Consider the following 26,984-nt stretch of genomic DNA (forward strand, 5'->3'; position numbering starts at 1 on the left):
TGAAGCCATCCGGGCCTGGGCTTTTGTTTGCTGGGAGAGTCTTGATTACCTGTTCAATTTCCTTCGTTGTTATTGGTCTGTTCAAGTTTTCTATCTCTTCCTTGTTCAGTTTTGGGAGACTGAGTATTTCTAGAAATTTGTCCATTTTGCTTAGATTGTCCAATTTGTTGGCGTATAATTGTTCATAGTATTTGTTAACGATCCTTTGTATTTCTGTGGTGCCAGTTGCTACTTCTGTTTCATTTCTGATTTTGTGTATTTGGGTTCTCTCTCTTTGTTTCTGGCGAGTCTAGCTAAGGGTCTTTCAATCTCATTTATCTCTTCAAAGAACCAGCTCTTTGTTTTATTCATCTTTTGAATTGGGTTTTTTTTTTTTTTTTTGTCTCTATGTAGTTTATTTCTGCTCTGTTCATTACTATTTCCTTCCTTGTACTTGCTCTGGGTTTTCTTTTTGTTTGCTTTCTAGTTCTTTAAGTTATGAGGTTAGATAGACTATCAGAAATTTTTCTTGTTTCTTGAGGTAGGCTTGTAGTGCTATGAACTTCCCTCTCAGAACTGCTTTTGCTGTATCCCATAGATTTTGTGTTGTTGTGTCTTCATTTTCATTGGTTTCCAGGAAGTTTTTAATTTCTTCCTTGATCTCCTCGGTAACCTATTCATTGTTTAATAACATGTTATTTAGCCTCTATGTATTCAAATGTATTTGCATGTTCTTGTTGCAATTGATTTCTAGTTTCATGCCATTGTGATCTGAGAAGATGCTTGATATGATTTCAATCTTCTTGAACTTGTAGAGACTTAATTTGTGTCCTAACATGTAGTCTATCACAAAATTATTTTTAAATCAGGGTTTGTCATAAAACTTCTACTTTTGAAGAAATTTCGTCATTCTTATAAAATAATAGGTTTGTATTAAGCAGTTAGAATGTAATGGATTCTATTTATAAACTTGAACATAATGTAGGGATCCCCTGAAGGCCTCACCTAGCCTTCAGTATCCCCCCATAAGCTTCACCCCATCTCCAGGTCGCTTTGCCAGTACTCACTACAGCTCCGGGTCCCACAACAGGCCTCACCCCATCTCCACGCCCCCCACAGGCCTCACCCCAGCAGCAGGTGTTCCTGGTGCAGCTCCTCACCCCGGCTCCTCAGCTGCAGGTTGTCCTCCTGTGTCACCTCCACCTGCACAAACCAAACCCCTAGTGCCTCATCGACCAGACTCCACCAGTCTGGGCCAGCAGGTGCCCATAGAGAGCCTGGTCCCTGTGAGGTGTCAAGCTCCCCTTCACGGGAAGGTGTGTTCTGGGGGTCCCATGCCTGTGAGTGGGTTGGAAACACCTCTTGTTACAGGTGAGGCTGGGAGAGCAGCTTGGGGTGGCGTGGGGGTAGAGAGGACACACACTGGAAGGTCAGCTCGCAGCAGGGCAGGGGCTGTGGGGCCATGAGGCCAGGGCAGGACCCAGCTGCCGGTGGACACAGCCTGGGGGCAACTGCTAGCTGGGTGACCGCGGGCTGAGTAAGTGGACACCCAGGGTCCCACCGTAGCAGCACCAGGGCAGCCGGCCCTCAGGGCTGTAGCCGACAGGTGGGGCAGCATGAGGTGACCCCCCCTTCACCCTCACTGCCGCATCCAGGTCCTTCTGGCTGGACCACAGCACGTCCACGATGGGGCCCCTGGGGCCAAGGACACATGGAGGGAGCCCAGCACCTGTGGGGTGACAGAGACCAGCTGGGCCCCAAGCTCCTCTCACATTCAGCCCTGCCCTGGGGTCAGGGAGGACAGGACCTTGGAGTCTGGGAGCTCTGGAGAGCAAGGTAGTGACCAGAGAGACAAGAAGCGGCCCTGCCGACCCCAGTCCACTGACCTCTGACCCATCAGATCCCTGAACCTAAAACCCAGGCCCTTAACACACAGCATCTCTCTATAGGACAAAGGGCTGAAGCACTCAGGAAGGTCCTGATGTCCCAGGAGGTCCAGGCCCACCCGTGTGGCCTCGGGTGGGCTTCCCGAGGAAGGTGCTGGGCACGTGGGGCACTGAAAGCAGAGCAGAGACACCTGTGCCCCATTTTCCTCCAGAGCAGGGTCTCAGGCTTCCCCACAGGGCTGGATTCAACATTTTAGAAACTGGGGCCACACGGCCTGTGGCGTCTGCAACTCTGCTGTCCTGGAGCGAAAGCAGCCAGGTAGACGCTTGCAGGAGGCACCACTGCGCCCACAGAGCTCATGTAGAGGCGCGCAGTGGCCAGCTGACCTGTCCCAGGCCTCGCTGTCCTGCTCCCCAGCCCTCTGTCACTGGGCCTGTTCTGGGTCAAATTCACATGAGGGGCGTCAGCTCAGAGCCTGCTGTTCAGGACCCGAGTCATAAGTGACCTTTAGTCTGGAAGTCTCTGATCACAGGGCACCTGCCCACTATGCACTGAGTCCCCCAAAGAGGCCGGCACACCTGCTGGTCTTGGGGGCTGGCAGCGTAGGTCTCTGAGGACTGTCCTTGGGGGGGGGGGTTGAACATCGGATATAAGGTCTGCGTCCTCAGGGCTGACTCCTGAAATTGATGGGAGCAAGCAGGTCAGCAGGCTCCTGATGGACCACAGTCCCCAACGAGAGGGGACCAAAGGGGCCGAGATCACTGCACGGTGAGATGCCTCCCAGGTGGGACCACCCCAGCATAGAGCAGCGTGATGTCCGGTTACTTCTGGGGACCCAGATAGGACTCTGCTGGGACCAGGGGACCAGGATAAGAAAAGCAGCTGCAGGAAGAGCCCCCAGAGAGGCCCCGACAGCCACAGGGCCACAGGGCCCAGCACGGCCTGATGTTGGGCCTGAAGAGTCTTCCAGGCTGCTGAGGTGTGACAGCTGCTTTAGAGACAGTCCCTCCAGGAGACGTGCCCTGAGGTAGGGCTGGGGCAGGAGTGAGAACTCACCAGGGACGTCTGAGCTGCACCAGGTCGTCCACGTGGCCCCCGTGCCTGGAACCAATGGGAGCCCACCAGCACCACCACCAGAGTCCCCTACCTGGTGGACTGTGCTTCCTCCGTGAAACAAAGGCCAGCCCTGCCACTGTCACCACGCAGAAGGTGTCCCAGAGTCCGCAGCACTCAGACTGTGCCAACACCAAGCTGCGACCACACCCTGCCCACTGCTTTTCCAGGACCTAGGACCCAAGGTCCTTGTGTACTAGCCTGCTCTTATCACCTCGTCCTGATGAGATAAACAAAAGGCCAACTACGGAGCTTTCAGAGGCGACCTGAGGAAGGACCAGCCGGCCTGTGCTCCTCTAAGTGAACGTGTCCTCTAAGCGAATTTGTTAGTTTTTAGAACTTAGAAAACAGAATGAGTAGCAGGACAGATGTGTGCTGACCCAGTTCACCCAGTTCCCTCCCTCCTGCCTCAGCTCCCTCCCCCCTCCGCTCCCTCCCGCCCATCGCCAACTGCCTTCGCTTCTACACTTGTCCGCTCTCCCCCAAGGCCAACAAGAAATGCCAGTTGCAGAAGTTTGTAACAAGCCCCCTATAAAATAAAGAAATAGCTGAAAGTCGGGGCTGATCTTTGAGAACTGGGGATCAGTTGCCGGCCGGCTTTGCTCTCTGTCTGGCTTTAATTTGGCCTCTTGGTTCTCGCGCCACAACACTTGCCTCCTGATAATGACTCCTGGGGCCAGACTGTTTGTGGGCCGTGCTGTGTGCTACTGTGTGCTGAGAAGCATCTTCCAGGGGTGACAACCCAAAGTGTCCCCTGGGGATAAACCGTCCTAGTGGAGAACCACTGTTTAAACTACCCTGGAAAAGTCCTTTAGTTTCTGAAAAAATAAACTTTGCATAAAATACCTAAGGGGGTATTTTAAATTTAAAAATTTATATTTTTAAATATAAAAAGCTACTCAGAATGGGTCATAGACCTAAATATAAGGGCTAAAACTCTAACATTTCTAGAAGAAAACATAAGGGTAAATTTTCATGACTTTGGCCTTGGCAATGATTTCTTAGATGAGACACCAAAATCACAAATGACAGAAGAAAAAACATAAATGGATTCACAGTTAACGCTTGTGCCTCCAAGGACACCGTCAACAAGGTGAAAGAACAACGCACAGGACGAGACATTTTCTCTAGAAGACACAAGAAGCCTACAACAAACAGACTAACCAGCAGGGGCAGAGGATCTGAGCAGACGTTTCTCCACAAAAGACATGAGACCAGCAAGCACATGAAAGGTGCTCACCGTCATCCTCACCCTCACCCTCACCGTCACCCTCACGTCACCCTCACGTCACCCTCACCGTCACCCTCACGTCACCCTCACCCTCACCGTCACCCTCACCCTTACCTCACCCTCACCCTCACCCTCACGTCACCCTCACCCTCACCGTCACCCTCACGTCACCCTCACCAGGAACGCAAACCAGAGCACATGGATCGCGCTGCACACCCACTGGGACGGCAGAACCGAGAAGTCGGACAGAGCAGTGTTCGCGAGGACGTGACACCCTGAACCCGGGAGAGATGGTGCAGCTCCGTGGGAAGGTCCACCGTCCCTCAGGAAGCTACACATTATGTGGGAGCAGGTACTTAACCCAAAAGACAGAGGACATGTGGGACCACACCCCACATGTACCCACATGTTCACGCAGCTGCAAGTGGAACCACACACAAGCCCAGCCCCTGGGCAGCGAATAACAAGCTGCTCTGTCCACACCCGGGTCATTCACGTACCACACGGGCCAACCTGACAACAGGCTCAGGGAGAGGAGCCAGATGCAACCCCATGACATGTGACTCAGGGTCCCCTGGGGTGGTGGGCCTGCCCTAGCAGAGTCTCTCCATGGCTCCTGATGTGCCTGTATAAGGACATGTGCTTATCCTGCCAGCTGAACCCCTAACCCTGTTTCCCATCTTCTCTAGGCCTAAGGTTTCAGTGTTGAAGTAATGGGAACGGATGCCCTGCTGAGCACCCGGTCATTTAAAGTAACCCGGTCATGGTTCTCACTGAACACACCATAGGTCAGCACCACCCCCTCTCCCTGCACAGAAGCACCAACTTAACCATGCGCACCATGTGAGGGTTCGGGCTCTTTGTCTCATCCCCGTGGGGTCTCGTCTCCCACTGTGTTTCTCTGATGACCACAGAGGCCCAGGTGCCCCTGGACTTGTAACTGTCTCTGCCTCGTTCAGACCTTTGCATCCTGTCCTAAGTGAGTCTACCACTTCCCTTTCCAGAAATTTACATCAAAAGTATCTCCTGGAAGTGCCATCTTTTGATAAACCAGGTTCTCCGTGACTGCCTCACTTAAGGTCAGGGAACCAAGCTACCTGTAGCAAAATCTCCTGCAAACACCACTCAACACAGACACTCACGGGGCATGTCTCAGGGAGCCGGCAGCAGGGACAGACGAGTGATGACCCAGGGACAACGTACCCCCAGCTGGGTCTTGGAAGAGCTCCAAACTCAGGTCCCAGGCAGGCTCTGGCCCCTGCAGAGCAGGGGGCACTGGGTCAGCAGGTGAGGCCATGGACTCACTGCCCAGACTGCAGGGGGAGCCGCTGGCTCTGGAGAGGTCACCTGCGAGTCTCAGTTTGAGCATCCTGTGAAGTCAAGAATCCCACGAGGTTCCCCCACGTCACCCAGTCTTGTGAAGATGAGGGTCATGGGGGAGGGGAGCTGCAGTGTGTCCCACCTGGTCACCACTGGCCCTCTCTTTGTTTTATTACCACATGCAGGCACTGGCCACTCTGCAAAGATGTGCTCCCGCGCGGCACACAGTCCTTACCTCGCCCACTGCTCCCCGAGGCCCCCCTGTGGCCTGCATCGCAGGTGCACCATCTGTGGGAGCTGGAGGCACCTGCCTGGACAGTCAGGGTCAACAAGACCTGTGCCCCCCCTTCCCCGAGCACTGAGCCGCCACCTCCCTCTGCACTTCACCTAGAAAGCCGGCCCTGGGGCTCACATGGTGGCTGCCGCGCCCACCCACCTTCACGAAGGACTCGGGCAGGCGGGAGCTCCCAGAGCTCTTCAGTTCTGTCCCAGCAGCCCGGGCTCATTGTCCATTTCACCAGAAAGTGGTCGAGGATCCCAGGGGTGGGAGGGCAGCCTCGCTGGGCAGGGCCAGGACTGCGTGGGGATGGCCATGGGCTCCGCAGGTAGGTGTGAGCAGGGACACCGGCTAAGCTTCTCCTAATGACCCAGCACTCGGCAGCCACCACGCAGCTGTCCCCCAGCAGCGAGCAGCGTGAGGCGCACCCACTGGGCACACGGGGAGCCACCCACAGGTGCGGGCAGCCCTCGGGGCCTGGGAACCAGACGTTTCTGTTCTAGGTGTCTGACCACCAGGACCGAACATGGTGCGGCTCTACTGTTTCCCCTATTGCACAACAGCCCCTGCCCTGAGGGCCCTTCTCAGGGGCATTTAAGTGGCATTTCTGGTCCAGGGTCCTCCCCCACCCACTACGGAGGAGCCGCCCTGCCACCCCCACCCTCACTCACTGGCTCGGAGGTGAGCCCACTATAGCCCCAGACCCCGCAGTCCAGCTCTGGGGGCCTCTGAGGGCCGGGCCTCTCCACCAGCACTGAACGGGTTGAAGTTTGGGTCACCCAGCGTGTCCCGTCCAGCTTGTAAGACTGCAGGGGAGGAGGGACAGGACATTTCTCTGCCTCCTCGGGGCCTTTTCCTGCCTCGCCTCTGGCCACCTGGGGACACACAGTCACTGAGAGACAGCAGAGGTGGGAGCAAAGGTAAGGTTTTCTGTGCCAGCCCGTTTCCCTTCCAGTCCGGACCCCTCGCTGCACATCGTCCAGGACAGTCAGGGCGCACGAGGGTCAGCTTTTCACGGAGAGAGGAAGGTGAGGATGAGAAGGCTGCCTTCGGCGGAGCAGGGCCGGCTCCCAGGCCGCCTCCCAGGTCCTCTCCTGCACACCCCACCCCCTGCTCTGTGGTCCCTGAAGCAGGTCAGACCCCAAGGCCAGGGGTAGTGTCTGAACAGCTGGGTCTTCCTCCTTCCTGGGGCCGTAATACAAGAACAGCACTGGAGTCACTCTGATCTCTTTCAATTGAATTTTAAAAAGAAAAGTAGAAAGAGAAGTTGAAAAGTAACAAGGAACGTAAGGAGAGAAACAGATTCAATTCCAGAAGCTTCCACAGGGAATCAGGAACACGACCCGAGGATGTTTTGCTCAAGTTAGGTGAAGGATATATGTATATGTGATATTTTGCTCGAGTACCTTTCTCTGTACATCTGAAATCTGTTTAAGAGAAAAAGTAAGTTTTCAACAGGTTAAATCAGCAAAAGTCCAAACAAAATGTGCCTGGAGGCCCCTCCGGACTCTGGATGCGGAGGGTCCCTGGCGCCCAGGCGGGTCGGCTCAGCCTGATTCAGGAGAAGAGCTGCCAGCAGGGCCTCCTTTCCAGACAGAGGCAGGAACAGCTGTGCATCTGCTCAGCCGACCACCACCTGAGCCAAACACCTAACGCCCGGTAAGGCTGCCAAGAAGCTCCTCCTGGTTAATGTCAAGGGTTTAAACCGGTCCCTCAGGTCACGATTCTGCCCAGATTAACACAGACAGTTTCTCTGCCTCTGAGAGTGAGATCTACCTGTGAGCTTCCTTCATGGTAAGAACATGAGGCTGATTTGTAAGCAAAGGGGAGACCCCGCAGAATACAAATAGAGATGAAACCACAGGGGTGTAGTTGGGACACTTTTTGAAGTCAGAGAAACAAACACTCTGGCCAGTTTGTCGCTGAGATGCCAGGTGCTGTGGCCACGCACTGCACACGCCCAGCGCAGAGACCTGGAGACACCACCCGAGGTGACAGACACCCCCGCACAGCAGTCCTGCCAAGCCCATCAGGGATGTCCCAGAGTGTGTGATGCCTAAAGCACCAACTCTTCTCTTTGTGTCCAGACTGCGTGAGAGTTTTCTAAGCCAGTGGTGTCTCCCAGAGCAACCAGCCTGGAGTTTGCTGCTCGCGCCAGGACTTGCAATCCCGTGCGTCTGTGCATCCGCAGATGTGTCTGAAAAGCTGCCTCCACCAGGACCAAGAGCTGGAAGGGCCTCCAGTGAGGAGGATGAACCGGGTTCTCACTCAGACTCAGGGAAAAGTCAGGGTCAGGTAGGTGCCGGCCTGGGAGAAAACCGGAGCAGGAGGAGAAAGCCCAGGCACCCCACAGGCCTCGGCTGGAGGAGGCGGCCAGGTCAGCAGAGAACTGAAAGGCACAGGGCTGGGAAGTGGGGAGCAGGGAGGACAGCAGGAGGGCCTGGCCCAGAGGAGCCGGACAAGGAAACCAGCAGCGAGGGACAGGTTACTCGGCTGGGAGACCAGGAGCTCTTACCTCCGGGCCTGGAGTCTCAGAAACACACCAGGGGCCTCCAGTCAGGCTCAGAAGGCTCTAGAGCAGCCCACTCTTTCCTCCCACAGTCCCTGTGATGGTCACCAACATGACATTTACAACTTAGGAGCCACCAGAGTGCTGGGCATTGGCCTAGGTTGCATTAAAAATGATCAGAGACGCGAAGAAAGCACCAGCAGGCAAGATGAATTCACGATGAACGGAGGGCTACACTCTCAGGCATGTGGCCACACTCCTCCTAAACACCACGGCTTTTACTGTGTAAGGTCACATAAGTCAGTGCCCCACCACCCAGGGTTACATCGAAGCTCAAACAATGCTTAACTGTGATTTATAAAAAAGGAAAAAGGTTAAAAAACCATCTTAACATGATGTCTTAAGAAAGGAATGTAGCCTATGTGTCCTTAAGATTATTGTAAAGGGACTTTCCCATACCTGCAAGGCATAACAATATATGTTTTCTTTTACTAGGCTCATAATGACCCCGAGAACCCGGAGGCAGTTCAAGACTCTGTTCCAAGAACCACTTGCAGTTGCTTGGCCTGCGTGACTCGCTTGCAAGTCAACTCCGGGCAAGTGTCCTTGGCTGTGTCCTGATTCTCCGGAATCCATCACACCAACATGACATTTACAATTTAGGAGCCACCAGAGTGCTCGGCATTGGCCTAGGTGCCCAGGGGCTGAGGGAGCCCGGAGTACCACAGGTACCTGGGGGTCTGGGGGCCCAGGGGCTGAGGGAGCCCGGAGTACCACAGGTACCTGGGGGTCTGGGGGCCCAGGGGCTGAGGGAGCCCGGAGTACCACAGGTACCTGGGGGTCTGGGGGCCCAGGGGCTGAGCGAGCCCGGAGTACCACAGGTACCTGGGGGTCTGGGGGCCCAGGGGCTGAGCGAGCCCGGAGTACCACAGGTACCTGGGGTCTGGGGGCCCAGGGGCTGAGGGAGCCCGGAGTACCACAGGTACCTGGGGTCTGGGGGCCCAGGGGCTGTGTGGCTAAATGGCAAGTCCAGGTGGCTGGGGAAGAGGGAGCAAGGGAGGTCTGAAAAGAGAGGTCTGGGTAGGAGGTGGGTGGACAGGAGTTGGGGGCAGTCCAGAGGGCAGTGGTCAGGGGGCAGCCCCTGCAGCAGGGGACGGGGTCAGCCCTGGCTTGTCCAGAGGGTCACCTTGCTGGGTATGGAAGCAGGAAAGACAAATCAAGGGTGACTCTTAGGCTTTTGTCCTGGGCAAGTGGATAAAAGTGGCAGGGCCCCTTCTTGGCACTGCCCTTCCTGCAGAGGGCAGCTCAGTGCTGCTGGCCTCTGTCAGGACTTCGGGAGGGGCTCCCCTGCAGGGGCCACCTGCGTGTCCTGGGAACCCTGAGCCCAGTGTGGTGGCTGTGTAGCTGGAGCTAGTGAGGGGGTGACTCCCAGCTGAGGCTGCCCCGGGCGAGGAGGCAGGTCAGCTGAGCAGGCCTGGTGGCCGGGCGGAGAAGTGCCCTTGCAACTAGCAGCTCCTTGGGGAATTTGGGACTGGACTACATCCAGGGAAGAGAAGAGGCGGCCCAGGGACCGAGCCCCACAGAACAATCTTCCTGAAGAAGACTGAGCGGAAGGAAGAGCCTGGGAGACCCATGGTCAGACCAGCAACAGCCCAGGGGGAGCCCCGGGAGGGGCTGTTCCTTTAGGGGCGGATGTCCCCAGGTGCCCACCTGCTGCTGGAGGGGCCAGAGACTGGGAAGGAATCTGGACGTTTGGAGCCAGTGTTCTTACCTGGGGGCCACCGCAAAGCAGGATGGAGCAGGAGGGATGGAGTCCCAGAGTCCCTCAGCCTGAGCCAACTCAAATGCCAAAGGTTGGGCAACTCGGCCAAGCAACACGCGGTGGTGGGGCTGTGGGGCAGGTCACCAGGTGCGCCGGCGGCCAGTAGGAGGATGTGCCTGTCAGCCACACCCCCAGCATCCAGACGGGTGTGCTCCAGGTCTTTGGGGGTAGATTGGCCCCAGGGAGCAGCAAATCCTTGGAAGCCTCAGGTGGCCCAGCACTGAAGGGGAAGGACTGCTCAGGAGGGGCGGGGCCTGTGGAGCCTCCACCAACCAGGGGCCTCAGGCTGGGCTGTGGGTGTGGGTGTGGAAAGGTGGGGCCTGAGAGCCTCCAGCCTGGGTCTCCTTTTTTTAGCTGTACAGTTGGCCCTCGTTTATCGGGGTTCATCAGTTCCAGACTCTACCAGGATTTCCGCGAAGTAGGATTCTTTATTTATAAATTGAATATTTTCCCAGTTAGAGCGTAGAAAACCTGTTTACAACCTTCTACATACATTTTTAACATTATCAGTGCCCTCTAGACATGAAATAACCCCCTTCAGTCACCATTAACTTGTATTACCCAATATATTAGACAAAATAAGAGAAAATAAGACATTAGATGTTACAAATATTTTATTATTATTGTACATTTAATCACACACACACAGTTCTTACACACAACCACTAACCTATGAAACTAATGCAACTTGTTTGATGATGCAGCGGTGGAGATGAAGATGAAGATGTGAGACTAACGCACAGCAAAGAAGAGCAAGGTTGCTTCCACTAATGCGAAGCATGTGGAAGCCTGTATGAGAGAAACAAACTTGCGTGAGGCTGAGCCAATCAGTGGCCAGGATAGGAAGAGGATGCGATAACCAATCAGTGAACAGCATGCTCTGATTGGCTTGGTTTCACCACACCCGATTTTTTGGAGAAACGTTATTGCCCCCACACAAGGAGTGGTCCGGCGGTGCACTTGGTGTGGAAGGGTTTGTGGGGTGCTCGAATACATAGGCCTACAGTTCATACGCACAGTAATTTAAATTTTAAGTATAATACTGGGGTGTATAATTGACTCAGACAACCTAGCGCGCTGTATCATTTCCATTGTTTGGATCAACTTTTTAATGAATATATTTGAACAAACCACGATAGAGTGAAGCCGCGGTAGTCGAAGCGCGAAGTGCGAGGGAGGACTGAGAAATGGAATCAGGTGCAGCACCACCCTCACGGCAGGTCTGGGGGGGGGGGGGACCATGAAAACTCCATTTTCCAGAGGCTTCTCAGGGACTCCACGCTCCCAACAGCCCTCCCTGGCCAGTGTGGAATCTACTTCCCAGAGGACCCTGCAGCTCCTAAGTTCCTACAGGACTGCGACCCTCCGGCCTCTTCTCTGCGCCTTGAGCAGCGGCCTCAGCCGATGGCTTGGTGGGGGTGGCGCGCTGGACAGCCCGCAGGTCCCACCCCCCTGGCCTTGGTGGTGCTCTCTTGTAGTTTGTGTCCGCACCCACAGTTTCACTCCACCAAACTCACTGCAGAAACTGCTGTCGGGTGGCAGAGCAGCGAGGGGGTGGCTCCATGTCCCACCATCTGCGCTGCAGGCTGCCACGCTGCCCTGCCACTCGCTGCTCCGCTGGGAGGGGCCACCTACATTCCTGGTGCTATTGGACCCAAAGGTGGGGTTTCGGGGTCCCAGAGGTGGCTGGCCATGCCTAACTCCCTTTGGGAGAGTGGAAGAAGAACTTTGGGAACCCCGGTACCCACGGGAACTGAGACTGTGGGCCAACCACCCCTGTGTTCCCAGCTGGCAGCAGCTGGTCTGTTGCAGGTGGCAGAGCAGAGACTCAGAGCCCCGGGAAGAGGATGCTTCACCCAGCTGGGGATGTACTGTCATGTGGGCAGCAGTTCCTAGGAGAGGGGCATAAGGTAACTAACTCCAAAAGGGACAAGGTAGCCTTGGTCCCTGCCTTGGGGAGTGGGTGTGGGAAGAGCAGGCAGAGATGGGTAACAGCACATGGGGGGTGTCATGGATACAAAGACTGGAAAGCCTGTGTGTGGCCAGGACACTCATAACTGGCCCAGGTCTATGCTGGGCAGTGACCCAGGTGCTAGCTGTCCTCTGGGAGGTGAGTCTGTCAGGAGACCAGCTGAAGTGTGAGGGTACCAGGCAGAGCACCTCTGAATGTCATTGGGACATAAGCAGGTCTTCAACAGCAGGTGACTGGAGGCCATCTCCCTGCAGTCCTGTGGACACAGGGAGGATTTTCAGTTGGCAGACAGAAGCGGCAGCCCTGGAAGTGGAGAGCAGCCAGGAGGGAGCTGGGCTGAGGCTGGTACACTGCTTGGGGATATTTGTCTGTGGGGAACAGAACCTGGGGAGCAGAGTGAATCAAGGAGGCCACACCTGGGGGAGTTGGTGGAGCCTGCCTTAATAGATGTTATTTTTCAATCACAGTGATTAGACATTTAAATAATTTACAGAGTGATTACCCCATAAGTCTAGCACCCACCTGGCACCATACATAGTGAATACAATCCTCTGGGCTATATATTCCCATGCTGTGTACTTTACATTCCCCTGGCTATTTGATAATTACCAGCTTGTGGTTTTTATTTTATTTTATTTTTATTGGTGAAAGTATTTCAGATGTCCCCCCCTTTTTTAAATTACCCCTCCCCCCACTTTCCCCAGCCTAATGTCCATGCCGGTTGATTGTACATAGATGCATATAAGTTCTTTGGTTTATCTCTTCACCCCTCTCACCCCCATCCCTCTGAGGTTTGTCAGTCTGCTCCCTACTTCCATGATTCTGGATCTCTTTTGGTCGACAGCTTATTTTATTCATGATGTTCCATAAATAAATGAGATCATGAGGTACTTGTCTTTCTCTGATTATCTTATTTCACTTAGCATAATACTCTCTAGGTCCCTACATGTCATCTCAAAGGGTAAGAGATAATTTTTACAGCTGCATAGTACTCCATTCTGTATATGTATCACAGCGTTTTTATCCACTCATCTACTGATGGGCCCTTGGGCTGTTTCCAGATCTTAGCTATTGTAAATAGTGCTGCTACAAATATAGGGAAGCATATATTATTCTTGATTGGTGTTTCAGGCTTCTTGAGATATAATTCAAGAAGTGGGATCACTGGGTCAAATGGCAGTTCTATTCTAATTTTTTGAGGAAATCCATAGTGTTTTCCATAGTGGCTGCACCACTCTGCATTCCCATCAGCAGTGTGCTCAAGTCCCCTTGTCTCCACATCCTCACCAGCATTTGTTGTTTGAGGATTTGTTGATGGTCACCATTCTGGCAGGTGTGAGGTGATACCTCATAGTCATTTTAATTAGCATCTCTCTGATGATTAGAGATGGTGAGCATTTCTTCATGTGTCGCCTGGCCATTTGTATGTCATGTTTGGAGAAGTGTCTATTCAGGTCTTCTGCCCATTTTAATTGGATTATTTGTGTTCTTTTTGTTGAGTTATATAAGTACTCTAGTACTCTACATATTTTGGAAATTAACCCCTTATCTGATGTGTCATTGGCAACTATATTTTCCCAGAGAGTGGGTTCCCTTTCATTTTGATGCTGGTTTATTTTGTGCAGAATATTGTGAGTTTTATGTAGTCTCATTTATTAATTTTTCCTTTGCTTCTCTTACCCTAGGTAATGTATCAGTGAAAATTTTGCTACATATGATGTCTGAGATTTTTCTGCCTACATATTCTTCTATGATTTTTATGGTTTCATGGGTTAGACTTAAGTCTTTTATTTATTTTGAGTTTATTCTTGTGTATGGTGTAAGTTGGTGGTCTAGTTTCATTTTTTTGAACATAGCTGTCCAATTTTCTCAATGCCATTTATTGAAGAGACTGTCTTTCCTCCATTGTATGCTCTTGCCTCCTTTGTCAAATATTAATTATGCATACTGTCTTGGGTGAATATCTGGGTTCTCTGTTCTGTTCCATTGATCTATATGTCTGTTTTTGTGCCAATGCCAGGCTGTTTTGATTATGATGGCTTTGTAGTATAACTAGATATCTGATAATGTGATCCCTCCCACTTTGTTCTTCTTTTTAAAAATTGCTGTGGCTATTCGGTGTCTTTTATGGTTTTATATAAACTTTTGGAGTATTTGTACTAGATCTTGAAATATGCCATGGGTACTTTGATAGGGATTATTTTGAATCTGTGGATTGCTATGGGTAGTATGGACATTTTAATGATGTTGATTTTTCCAATCCATGAACATGGTATATATTTCCACTTTTTTATATCTTTCTCCATTTCTTTTTTCAATGTCTTTTTGTATTCTGAGAACAGGTCTTTTACTTCCTTGGTTAAGTTTATCCCCAGGAATTTTATATTTTCTGTTGCAATAGTATATAGAAGGTTTTGGTTTTTCTTTTTGAGTGTTCAATATTGGCGTATAAGAGTGCCATCATTTTCTGGATATTAATTTTGTATCCTACTACTTTGCCAAATTCATTTATTAAAGCTAGTAAATTTTTGATGTACTCTTTAGGGTTTTCTATGTACAATATCAGTTCTACCTTTCCAATTTGAATTCTTTTATTTTTTCTTTGTTTATAATGGCTGTGGCTGAGACTTCCAGTACTATGGTAAATATGAATGATGAAAGTGGGCATCCCTATCTTGTTCCTGATCTTAAGGGAAATGCTTTTAGTTTTTGTCCATTGAGTATAATGTTGGCTGTAAGTTTTCATAAATGGCCTTTATTATTTTGAGTTATGATTCTTCTATTTCCACTTTGCTGAGTGTTTTTATCAGAAATGGGTACTGGACTTCGTTGAATGCTTTTTCAGCACCTATTGATATGATCATATGGTTTTTATCTTTTATTTTGTTTATGTGACCTATCACATTTATTGATTTGTGAATATTGTACCAGCCTTCCACCCTTTGGATGAATCCCACTTGATCATGGTGAATAATTTTTTAATATATTGCTGGATCTGATTTGCTAATATTTTGTTAAGGCTTTTGGCATCTATGTTCATCAGGGATATGGGCCTGTACTTTTCATTCTTTTTAGTGTCTTTATCTGGTTTTGGAATTAGAATTATGCTGGCCTCATTAAAAGAGTTTGGAAGTCTTCCTTCCTCTTGCATTTTTTGGAATAATTAGAGGAGAATGGGTGTTAGTTCTTCTTTGAATGTTCGGTAAACTCCCCTGTGAAGCCATCCCAGCCTGGGGTTTTGTTTACTGGGAATTTATTGATTATATCTTCAATTTCCTTAGTTGTTATTGGTCTGTTCAAGTTTTCTGTCTTTTCCCAGTTCAGTTTTGGGAGACTGTGTGATTTTAGAAATTTCTCCATTTTGCCTAGATTGTCCAATTTGTTGGTGTATAGCTGTTCATAGTATTTTTTTTTAAACAATCTTTTGTTTCCCTGAGGTGTCAGTTGTTATTTCTCCTTTTTTGTTTCTGATTTTGTTTATTTGGATCCTCTCTCTTTGTTTCTTGGTGAGTCTGATTAAGGATTCATCAATCTTGTTTATCTTTTCAAATAATCAGCTTTATGTTTCATTGATCTTTTGAATTGTTTTTTTTAGTCTACATGTTGTTTATTTCCATTCTGACCTTTACTATTTCTTTCTTTCTACTTGGTCTGAGTTTTTCTTTGTGTTTACTTTCTAGTTCTTTAAGATGTAAGGTTAGATAGTCAATTAGAAATTTTTCTTGTTTTTTTTTGAGGTAGGCCTATAGTGCTATGAACTTCCCTCTGGACTGCTTTCATTGCATCCTATAGATTGTGTGTTGTTGTGTGTTCATTTTCATTAATTTCCAGGAAGTTTTATTTTATTTATTTATTTTTTTTTAACCTCACCCGAGGACATTTTTCCATTTTTTGTTCAGATAGAGTGGGAAGGAGAGAGAGGAACAGAGAGAGAGAGAGAAACATCGATGTGAAAGGGACACATCGAGTGGCTGCCACCTGCACGACCCAACCAGGGCCGGGGACAAACTGCAACCGAGGTACGTGCCCTTAGCGGGAACCGAACCCGGGTCTCTCAGGACCTCAGGCCGTCGCTCTAACCGCTGAGCCAAACCGGCCAGGGCCAGGAAGTTTTAAATTTCTTCCTTGATCTCCTTGGTAACCTATTCATTGTTTAATATCATGCTATTTAGTCTCCATGTGTTTACATGTTTTATTGTAATTAATTTCTAGTTTTATGTCATTGTGATCTGAGAAGATGCTTGATATTATTTCAATCTTCTTGAACGTGTAGAGACTTAGTTTATATCCTAACATGTGTTCTGTCTTTGAAAATGTCACATATGCACTTGAGAAGAATGTTTTTCTTCTAATACCATGCTGTTTTGATTATCGTAGCTCTGTAGTATATTTCAAGTCAGGTAGTATGATACCTTTGGCTTTGTTCTTTGTTTCTGGAATGCTTTGGCTATATGGTATCTTTTTTTTTTCTTTATTGATTTTAGAGAGAGAGGAAGGGAGAGGGAGAGAGAGATAGAAACACTGATGAGAGAGAACATACATTCTCAAAGATAGACCACATGTTAGGACACAAGCTCAGTCTCTACAAGTTCAAGGAGATTGAAATCATATCAAGCATGTTCTCAGATCACAATCACATGAAACTGGAAATCAGTTACAATGAAAACATTCAACAACATAGGGGCTAATAAATAGTATGTTATTAAACAATGAATGGGTTACCAAGGAGATCAAGGAAGAAATTAAAAACTTCCTGAAAAACCAATAACAGTGAACACACAACAACACAAAATCTATGGGATACAGCAAAAGCAGTCCTGAGAGGGAAGTTCATAGCACTACAAGCCTACCTCAAGAAAAAAGAAAAACTTCTAATCTAAAGAACTAGAAAGTTTGATCTATGGCCCTTGTGTAATCCCAGCCTCATCAGCACATACCTTGTGAGAGCAGCTGTTTTTGACACTGAGTAAAATTGATTGTGTTTGTATTGGGAAACCAGTAAGAAAATGACATTGTCATTGATATCATTCTCTGCTTTTATTAGCCCATGTCAGAAAAAGACATCCTGAGTTGGATTAGGACACAGACCAGGATTGCGGAAAAATGTTTCATACAGCAGTAAATGGCAGGCCTTTATTTGACCGTGGATCAGTAGCTCTGGGTGTCATGGAGGGTAGAGCAAGCTGTGTGACAAAAGCTAGTGTGACTCAGCATCCAATAATTAGGCTGGACCTGAGATGGTCGATCAGTGTTGTCCTACGTTATAACTGTAGGGTTTCTACCTGGATGCCCTTACAATGAGAACCAGCTCCTTTCCCAACTAGTCTGGTGGGGACACCCACTCTAGGTCACAAATTTACCAAAACAGGGTGCTTCCCATGTGCAAAGATGGCCCACAAGAGCATGGGAAACACTCCCCTTAGACCTGTTAGGAAGGGCTGGGTATCCCACGAAGGCGCAGCATTATTAAAGTGGCATGGAAGGCTACCACAGCTCACAGTGCTTCATGGTCACGCTCCTTTGGGCACAAAGTTGCCAAGTTAGCCGTGGGTGGAATTGTTCCCTCCCCCAAGCTGTAAGGCAGATGCTACCCCAGGACTGCCTGGACTTCCTTATTAATGGCTGTGACTTTCTCCTCATAGCAAAACAGTCTATGCCAGGGCTTCCCCTCCAGATAACAATGTTTCCTAAGAGGAAAAGGACATCTTTATTTAGCATGGGTGTGTGGGATCACACCTGGCACACGTGTAATTGCATGAAAGGCAACACACACAGACACACTAGTTTTGTGGAATGAGTGACCATGACTGGACTTCCTTCCTTCCTTCCTTCCTTCCTTCCTTCCTTCCTTCCTTCCTTCCTTCCTCCCTTCCTTCCTTCCTTCTTCTCTCTCTCTCTCTTTCTTTTTCACAGAAGACAAAAGAATACCCTTTTTATTTTTAAAACTCTAGTTTCCAATATGACATCCTATTAATAAAAAATTAAAGTAAATCAGCCTGCCTATGGGTTAGTCACACTCTAGAGACTTCGTCTTAGTGTGTACAGATACTAGAGTATTTACAAATGTTGTCTGTTAGGTAGTAAAGTTTTGTTGCAATTTTTCCAGAACATATTACACAGTGAAATAAAGGGGGGATATTGACATTCTTGTATAAGAATTCTTAACACATGAATAAAGGCAATTTTCCTGAGAGAAGATTTGTTCTTGAAATATTTCACTTTACAATTGGAAATACAGAAATGGGATGTAGTTGTAAAAGAAGCCTAAGAATGTCTAAGTTAACATTTTTCTTTTAAACTATTTAAGTACCATTAACTTAAAATGTTTACATTCATTATAAAAAATGTTGTTATATCTAATGCAAATGATTTAACACTGCTGCAACACAAATCTCACTTAAAAAAATTATTGTATACATGGAAGAAAAATATCTTGTTTGCTACCCTGTTTACAAATTCCGACAGATCAGTCACACAACATGAACCTTGAGAAACATTACAGTTGTAATGCAGTCTGCAAACTGAGTAATATTTTTTACAAGTGACCTCATGAACCGACTGGGCCCCAGAGGTGTGTACCAAATGGCCTCAAATGGTCTTGTCCCTGAACAAATGTGAAATCTGGGTGTGGAAAGGTATTAAGAAATTCTGGAATAACCCACACCGATCAGAAGAAATTCTGGAATAACCCAAACCGATCAGAAGCAGCACATGATTTGGGGCAATGAACATAAAACCTTTTTTATTATTTTTTTTAAAAAGCTCAGTATTTCTTAGCTTGCAAGGTCCCTGTCTTATTCCAGGTTTCTGGAGGTGGCCCCGCAGATGCCCTGGCAGACCCAGAGGCAGGCCGGCTGGAGTCCGTGTCCAGGGCAGAGGCGGCTGCAGGGGCTGCCCTAGCCTCCCCAGGAAGCGCTGTCTCCCCCTGGCTCCTCACTGACAGGGGATGGCTGGTAAAGCAGAGCAAGCCTCTTGGGAAATGCATCTCTTTGAAAATAAAGGCACGGGAATCCCGCAGCAGAGGGATGTTCTGCAGCATACTCGCCCGGTTTGCAGTGTGGCACAGTCACCGCAGGTCCCAGGGCCCCGCCCGCAGCAGGCTGAGGCCGGGCCAGCGCGCACCAGGAGCCCTGCCTCACCCAGGAGGACGAGACTTCGGGGCGAGGCCAGGCTGACGCCCATGCGCAGCCCATCCTGACCTGAGTACTGAGCTGCTGTTCCCGGGTTAGTGCTTCCTCTGTGCCGGCGTCACCCGGGCACCCGCCCGAGGCTGTCGGTTGTGTTGCGGGGAAGCATTTTTGCTGCAATCAGCTGCGTTAGAAGAGGTGGGAAATGGAGTCAGTGGGACAGAATTATTGCTGTTACCAGAGCAAGCCTTTGACTTATTCATGATCTTAGGTTTTCGTTTCCTGGTTTGAATTCCCTCTTTTTTCATAACGAGTCGAAGCACCCGGTGGAGTTTCTGTAGAGCCCACAGCATCGCACGCAGGCGCGCCCTTGGAATTACTGCGCCACAAAGAGGTGGCCGCGGTGTGACAGTCGGCACCGGACGAGCCAAGCGGCGGGAGGAAGGCGCGTCTGTGGCAGGAGGAGGGGCCTGCTGAGGCCCTTGTCTCGCTGTAGAGGCTGCGGGGTCGCAGGAGCAGTGGCTGGTGTGTCCCGCCAGAGCGGCATCGGATGGAGCCGTAGTTCACGCTCTCGCGCCTGGGCAGGTGCTGCCGCAGGTCTGCGCTGGGCCCGCGGCGCGGGAGCGGGGCTCGGGCGCGGCTGTGCGGCTGCGCAGCACCGGGGTCTGGGGCCGGCAGGCCAGGTGTCAGCGGCGCACCCAGTAGGACAAGCAGGAACTCGGGTGGTGGTGGTGATGATGGTGGTGTTAGTTCAGCAGCCACGCAGGGGACAGCGAACTGTACTGGTGCCCTCGGCCAGGCTGCCGCTGCCCGCCACTGACAACGCCCGTGCTCAGCCATCACCACCCCCGGGGTCCCGTGCCCTTGGCCGTGGGCGGGCTTGGGGGAAGCTGCCGAGACGTGCACCCCTGATGAGCCTGCGCTGCCCTCTGGATGTTTTTTCTATGTATGCAATAATGCTTCTCCGGGCCTTTGCATAACATTTTGTGTGTGGTTTTCTACCATGGAATTCCAGGGATCCAGCCGTCCCATTGGGTGGTTCTTTTCTTTTGGTTTTGGGGTTTCTTTTGGCAACTGTTTTGTCTGGCTGGTCCACAGAAGTGCAGAACGTGTCCGGAAGGGTTTGGAGGCAAAGGGAAAGAAAGAAAAACCTTGAGAGAGGCAGAATTCACAAGTGATTTTCCAACCTAGTGCAAGCAGTCCCCACCCTGGTTAGCGCTGGAATACCAGGCACATCCGGTGTGCTAAGTTATGCTAGTGGTGGGGGCTGCTAACGGGAACTCGACACCCAGGGCTCGGAAGTCAAGCTCCATCACAGGGGCTGCCCCATACATTACAAAATGATTGAAACACAGAGAGAAACATTGAGAGACATTGACATAGAGGGAGACAAAGATAAATCGAGAAGGAGGGAGGGAGTGACAGTCCAACAGCATGCACACGCAGGACAGCCGGGAAAGGCTCACAGGCTGGGAGAGCGACTCCGGACCGCACTCTGAGGCTGTTCTGCAGCAGCACTTCCCACAGCGCAGGGTGGTTGCGCTCCGGGTAGGCTCAGGCTGGAAGGTTGATTGTTGCCATTTCCATGCTGGGCAAGTCCAGTTTGTTGGGAGGAGCAGCAGCAGGTGTCTCCAGCCTAGGCTGGCTCTGAGCAGGAACTGGGAGAGGCAATCTCAGCACTCGGACTCCCCCCGGCTCTCCCCTCAGCTCCTGGCAAGGCTCAGACTTCCCAGCTTTCACCTCCTGCCTGTCGGCCTCAGAACCCGGGACTGGCCCAGGACCTGAGTAGCTCTGTGTGTGGCCACAGCCTCCTGCACACATAATATCCGATTCCAGCTTTTCGGTTTTATGATGGTGGGTGTGACTCTGTTAGGCTCGGGTTCTGTGTGGAGAATGCAAAGGAAGCATCCTTCCAATACGAGAGGGTACACAGTATTTCAGGGTCTCTTCATTCTTTGGAAACGGAGTTTCCAACGCTGCAGTGTAAGGCTCGAACCTCAAAATCTGAATGAAGGTTATCCAGATTAACATGGGGGGCGCACTGTCAAAGGCCAATAATTTTCTTTGGGAAGTGGAGGTTTTCCACGTAGCACCTGGGGTAAGCTGCCGAGGTAGGTTCCAAAACACCCGTATCCCAGGCGGAGGATTAAGTAAAGAGCCCTGTAAATCTCTATGCTGTGGGGAGCCCAGACCCCCTTTCAGCACTGACATTTTACTTCTGTCTCTCCAGAGTCTCTTTCATTAGTGCTGGAGAGATTTAACCACTTCTTCAAGGCGAGGGTACACACAGCAGTGAATACAGCCCTGTCTGCAGTGCGTCTGGGGCACCTACAAAGCTGGGCAACTTCAAAATGGAGCCAAGGGCTTGTTCACAGCGTCTGAGATCACAACCACGGATCAAGACACTTCTTTAGTAGCACCCAGCTTCTTTCCTCAGCTCCGCTGGTGGGCACACCCAGCCTGAGTTGCAGATTTACCAGAGTAAGCTGGGTGCTTCTCCTGTGCACAAATTATCCAGAGTGGCAGGGAAGATGTTAGCCTCAGGGGCACAGATGCCCTGTTGGCAGAATGAAGGGAACTGAGAGCAGATGCAGCAGCATCTCGGCCCCTCCTCGTGGACCTGTGACACTGTAGGGAGCAGTGCTAGCCACCAGGCAGCTAATCAGTCCTCAGAAAGTCAAGCTGGTAAGGGACTTGTGCCCACTTCTATTTGTCTCCAAACTCAAGAACACTGTGTTCCACGGGTGCTAGTGCACCTGGAAACAAAAGAATTGGCCGTAAACCACAGCAACATGCAACTGGGCTGTCACGTTTTTGGGTGTTACCTGGCCTAGTGAGAGGAAAGTATAACCTGACGTTGTTATAAATAAAGTACAAGCGTATTCCTCACTCACTCACTGTGAGAAAAATGTTGCAAGAATATGTTGGGTTACTAGGTTATTGGAGGGCCTTTATCCCTCTTCTAGCCCAGATACTATAACCTTTGTATGATCTTATAAGAAAGGGTAACAAAGGTATTGGCAGGCCACTGAGAAATGAAAAGGTGCAGTTACACAGGTAAAGTTGCTTGGTATCAAAAGAAATAGGTAAATTAATTAATTAAATAAAAGTACTTGGTGTCTATGAACCCACTCTACCTGAAGAATTGGATATAGCTGTAAATAAGGAGGTGATGTCATGCCTATTGGAAGTGACAGCTGGTAGTCTGAACCCCAGTAGGGTTTGGGGCCTAGTTATAGAAAGGGGCTGAAAAAAAGCGACAGCCTGAGAGTGAAACAGCTCTGTGCCCCTGTCCAGCCTGCAGGCAACAGAACTGTAACTGGAAGCCCCTCTTCCATCACTGGGACGTGTTTTACATCCCCAAGCCTGGGGTGGCACCGACCCATGTCGTACTAAAACGGAGTTTTTACCTACAGCGGAGACACGTCCATTCAACATGCCATCTTCACTAGAAACTGCAGTTGCTGTTGGGGTCAGTCGCCTTTGAGTAGAAGGAGAAGAGGCCCTTGAGGTAGAGCCTCGAGTGTCTGGCCCTTCACCAGGGAAAGCAGGTAGGTTCCAGTACATCCTGGAGCGTGGGGTGCTGACGGCGCATGGAAGGACAGCTCCCTAAATGGCGAGCTGGAACTTTTGCTAATGTGTTGTTGATAAGTGACGTCAAAGACTGAAACCTGCATTAACTTGTGAGAACACAGCTGCACTCAGTGTGTGCATCACTGGTGTGTTCTTTGAAATAATATAATAGCACTTACAGTGAGAGCCTGTTGGAAAATGTATCACGTGGTCATTAGGAGTTTTATTTAGTAATTACATTCTGTGCTTAAAACAGTATGCCAAAATGCCACTTGTTACACAATCATTCTGAGTGTGAAACACACCACTGCATGTCTTACCCAGTGCTCAGGTCACTGAAGACCAACAGCTGACTGTAATACAGAGTTTGTTAGCAGAGTTTATGAATGCATTGATTAGGCCATGTCATAGACGAATACATGCATTATTAGGGATATGTTTCACCTTTTGGAGGAAGTACAGGTGAACTGAGTGTGTAGCATGCTGGTATTTCCTGTGTAACATGCCGGGGGACATGTTAGAACATTCATTACATCGTTACTAGGCAAAATCTGTGCTGACACCAGTTTGCAGAAATCTGACTTGGGACAAATTCTAAGAGTATTCAAAAATTTCACCTGTTTTTATACAATGTGCAACTCTTTCAAACTAACACTGGAGAGTTTCAATAAGAGCTTAGTAGTAACTTTTATTACTCTATTGTTTACAGGTTATGTGATAGACTAATCCCTGCATTAACATGTGGGAATACCAGGGGACACTCGGTGTGGGAATTGACATCATCTCTGAAATATTATAGTACCATTTTCCACAGGAGCCTTTTGGAACATTAAAAACAAGTAGCAGGCATTTCTTTTGGTAATTATAGTATGTGGCTCCCACAATCTACCAAGTTTCATAACTGCTCAGCCTCCTGCTCCCACAAATCAGTGCTAGGTCCGTAACATTTGGAATTCACTCTTGGGGTAGCACTGAGCATTTAGAACATGAAGTTTGTCCATCTCTCTGCTCAGATTTACTATGAATATGAAAAAATCCTCACCTCACAGCCTAAAGCCACAGCACTCCCTGGTCTTCCTCGTGTTGTTTCTCTGAGGGACGATCTCTGGACCCAAGTGAAAGGAAACCCCCCTGAAATCGGCTCTGCTCCTCCCATCTGTCAGCACATCCTCAGCACAGTCACTGCCGGACCAGCTCCAGTGGACGAGATGCACCCTCCAAGGTGCCAGAGGGTCACTGCGGAAGTTTGCGGTCCTCCTGGACTTTTATGCTGGTTCAAGGTCACGTGCGACATAGGAGGTGAGCATCAAAGTAGCATATCCCCTGGGATGGAAGCAGGTCTTGAAGGGTTGTACTGTTCTTGGTCCTGTAGCATTTTTAGGTGTTTTCACGGTATATTAACCATGTTCTCACTGTTATGAATAGGTGTCTTCTGTGGGGAAAAGGAGGATTTGTGGGTACCCATGCTATTCCCCCCTGCACTTCTCCTTGTTTAATGTGGTTGATCAGGTGTGAGATAACACATACAGTAATGCACAGAGTATGGAGTTCTGAGGCATTAAGTCCATGCATACGGTGCTTCAGCCACCATGGTCCACCTCTGCAGCTTTTTGTTTTTCCAACTGCAGCTCGGTTTCTATGCACAGCAGGTCCTCTTCCTGCCCTCACTGCAGACCGGCCGGCACCGTGGTCTCCTGTGTCCTTAAAGCGCTCTGTTCCAGAAAGTCCCAGGAAAGAGTCCGCAATTTTGTCCTTTTGGGACCGGCTTGATTTGACCTTTGCCTTGTGCTCAAGTCATTGTCCCTGAGTCGTTCCTTGTGGACACAGGGTGCTCTGTGTCACTGCTTGTCACAGCCTTCCCTGAGGTGGATGTTCAGGAATGGGACTTGTCCTGCAGCCTCTTCTCCTGGTGGCTGACACTTGATTCTTTCGTCACCTCTCTTTCCCTGGACATCTGGTCGTGGATAGTTTGAGACACTGTCTTGGATGTTATAAAGAGTCATAGAGGAAGGAAAGACGAATCTCTCCATTCAGGCTATTTCTACTTCATTCCGAGGAGCATGATGTCTTCCAAAGCACGTCAACCAAACCCGCCCCCCTGGCTCCAGCACAGGCCGGGCATCTCCAGTCTGGGTCCTGTGGGCAATCAGGTAGTGTCTGCATTTTAGGATTGGCTTGTATTTGAACTCCCAGTGATCTTTCTATTTGTCTTTCCTCTACTATCAAGGAATCTGCCCCCATGGTGACCCTGGTCTGGGCCCTGGAAACCAGGCCCCACCCTTTGGAACCCTCCACCTGGGCAGCAGGAACCCCTGGGAATTCTCCTGCCTCTCAGGGCTGCCTGTCCCAGCTTGTTCTGACACTGACCTTAACTCACTCCAGCTCACCCTCCACCCTCCACCGTCCACCTGGAAGGGGTGAGCCCACCGTCCACCCTGCACCCTTCACCTGGATGGGGTGTTGGTCCGCTCTCAGGATCACCCTCCCAAGTCATAATTAACTGGGTGCTGTCTGAAAATAAGCCCCCTTAATTGTGGAAATTATACAAAGCTACATGCACTGTGTTGGTCTAATTCTTTTAATTATTAATTGTTCAACTTGCTCCTCTTCTCTCAGACGGAATCTGTTGGAATTTTGAATGTCATTGAAGGTGTTTTCTCATGAAAATATTCCCCACTCTGAATATGCATTAACTACCTTATGTCACATATTTCAATAGGCATTTCTTTTTACGTTTTTTCAAGAAACTTTATTTAATGTCACATATTTCAATTAGGCTTTTATTTTTACTGTTTTTTTTCCCCAAAAAAATGTTACAAGCTCTTTCCTAACTGGACGTGATGCGAGGTGTGGTGGGTACTGTCAGTCAGCATGTTCCTAACTCAGTGCATCTTAGTTGAGTAGGTAGGTGTTCAGTTTTACATTAGGTGTGTCTGCTCCAGTCTACACTATAATCACTGACATATATAAACTTCTGGTGTGATCACCCCAGTAACTCTATAAACCTTCAGTCATCCTGCAATGTCATTGCTCTATTCAGCCTCACCTTTTCAACCACCTCCCAGCCCTGTAAGTGATGTTAGTTGTTTGACAGTACATAGGGATGCAATATAGTTCAGTGATTTGACCATGGATTCAGGTTTGGTTTTTGAAGTAGCAGTTGATGTGGGGTCCTTCACCAGCCGTGCTGTGTTGGTGGAATGTGCTGTGCAGACACGTGTCTGCAGCCAGTACAGTCAATGCTGGGTGTTTCCTGTGGGGCTCGCTGCCGTCACTGCTGGGGTCAGGGCGCCCCCTGTGAGCAGCATGGTGCAGAGAGGACACCAGCAGGTGCTCCTCGTCCGCTTACCTGCTGCTACAGCACGGAGGCCTGTCTGAGAGCATCAGGTTTGGTGCGGAAGTATCCAGGGATCTGCTGTCTTTCCCGTCCTTTCTTCATCATCATGGTTAACCTCATCACTTATAAAATGTGGCGACTCACATTTCATTATTTTTCCACCATACATTCGTATCATTACAAATTACAGCACAGTCACACCTTGATATGGTGGACTACTTCGGGAGTGGGGATGTCCATTAAAGCCCAAGGTCTTTATTTTTTATTTTATTTTATTAATAAAATTGTTTTTCTTTATTGATTTTAGAGGCAGAGGAAGAGAGAGGAAGATAGAGACATCGATGAGAGAGAACATTGATTATCTGCCTCCTGCATGCCCCCCACTGGGGATCTGGCCCACAGCCTGGGCATGTGCCCTGACCGGAATCGAACCAGCGACCTCTTGGTGCAGGGTCGATGCTCAACCACTGAGCCACACCGGCTGGGCAAAGTCCAAGGTGATTATATAATAAAGTAGGTTTTCCAAGTGAATATGTTAAAAATTTGACAAATTTGGTAGTGTACCTGTTTTAACTTATGTAGACATGTTTGTGTAATTAAAATTATGTATATATGAAAAGTTTAATTTCACAGAAAAGTTTTCTATATGAATTAAATTTATACTGAATAGGTCTAGTAAATGTGTGCATTCACCCGTCACTGAGAGTGAACACATGCGCATGGCTGGGTCGTGGGAACATCGGCCGGCACCACTGCGGCCGGCCTCGCTGCATCAGCACTGCTGCCGGAAGTCACCACCCAGACAGCAGCCAGTCCCCGGGGGATGCGTGTGATCAC

The 26,984-nt window shown here is 49.5% G+C and overlaps 1 pseudogene; it reads right to left on the bottom strand.

Moving 5' to 3' along the window:
- Nucleotides 1-1,101: 1,101 nt before the first annotated feature.
- LOC118642183 overlaps nucleotides 1,102-26,984 on the bottom strand; it is an 83,295-nt pseudogene continuing 57,412 nt past the window's right edge.

This window comes from Molossus molossus, unplaced genomic scaffold (assembly GCF_014108415.1).
Source record: "Molossus molossus isolate mMolMol1 unplaced genomic scaffold, mMolMol1.p scaffold_m16_p_3, whole genome shotgun sequence".
Classification (NCBI taxonomy): Eukaryota; Metazoa; Chordata; class Mammalia; order Chiroptera; family Molossidae; genus Molossus; species Molossus molossus.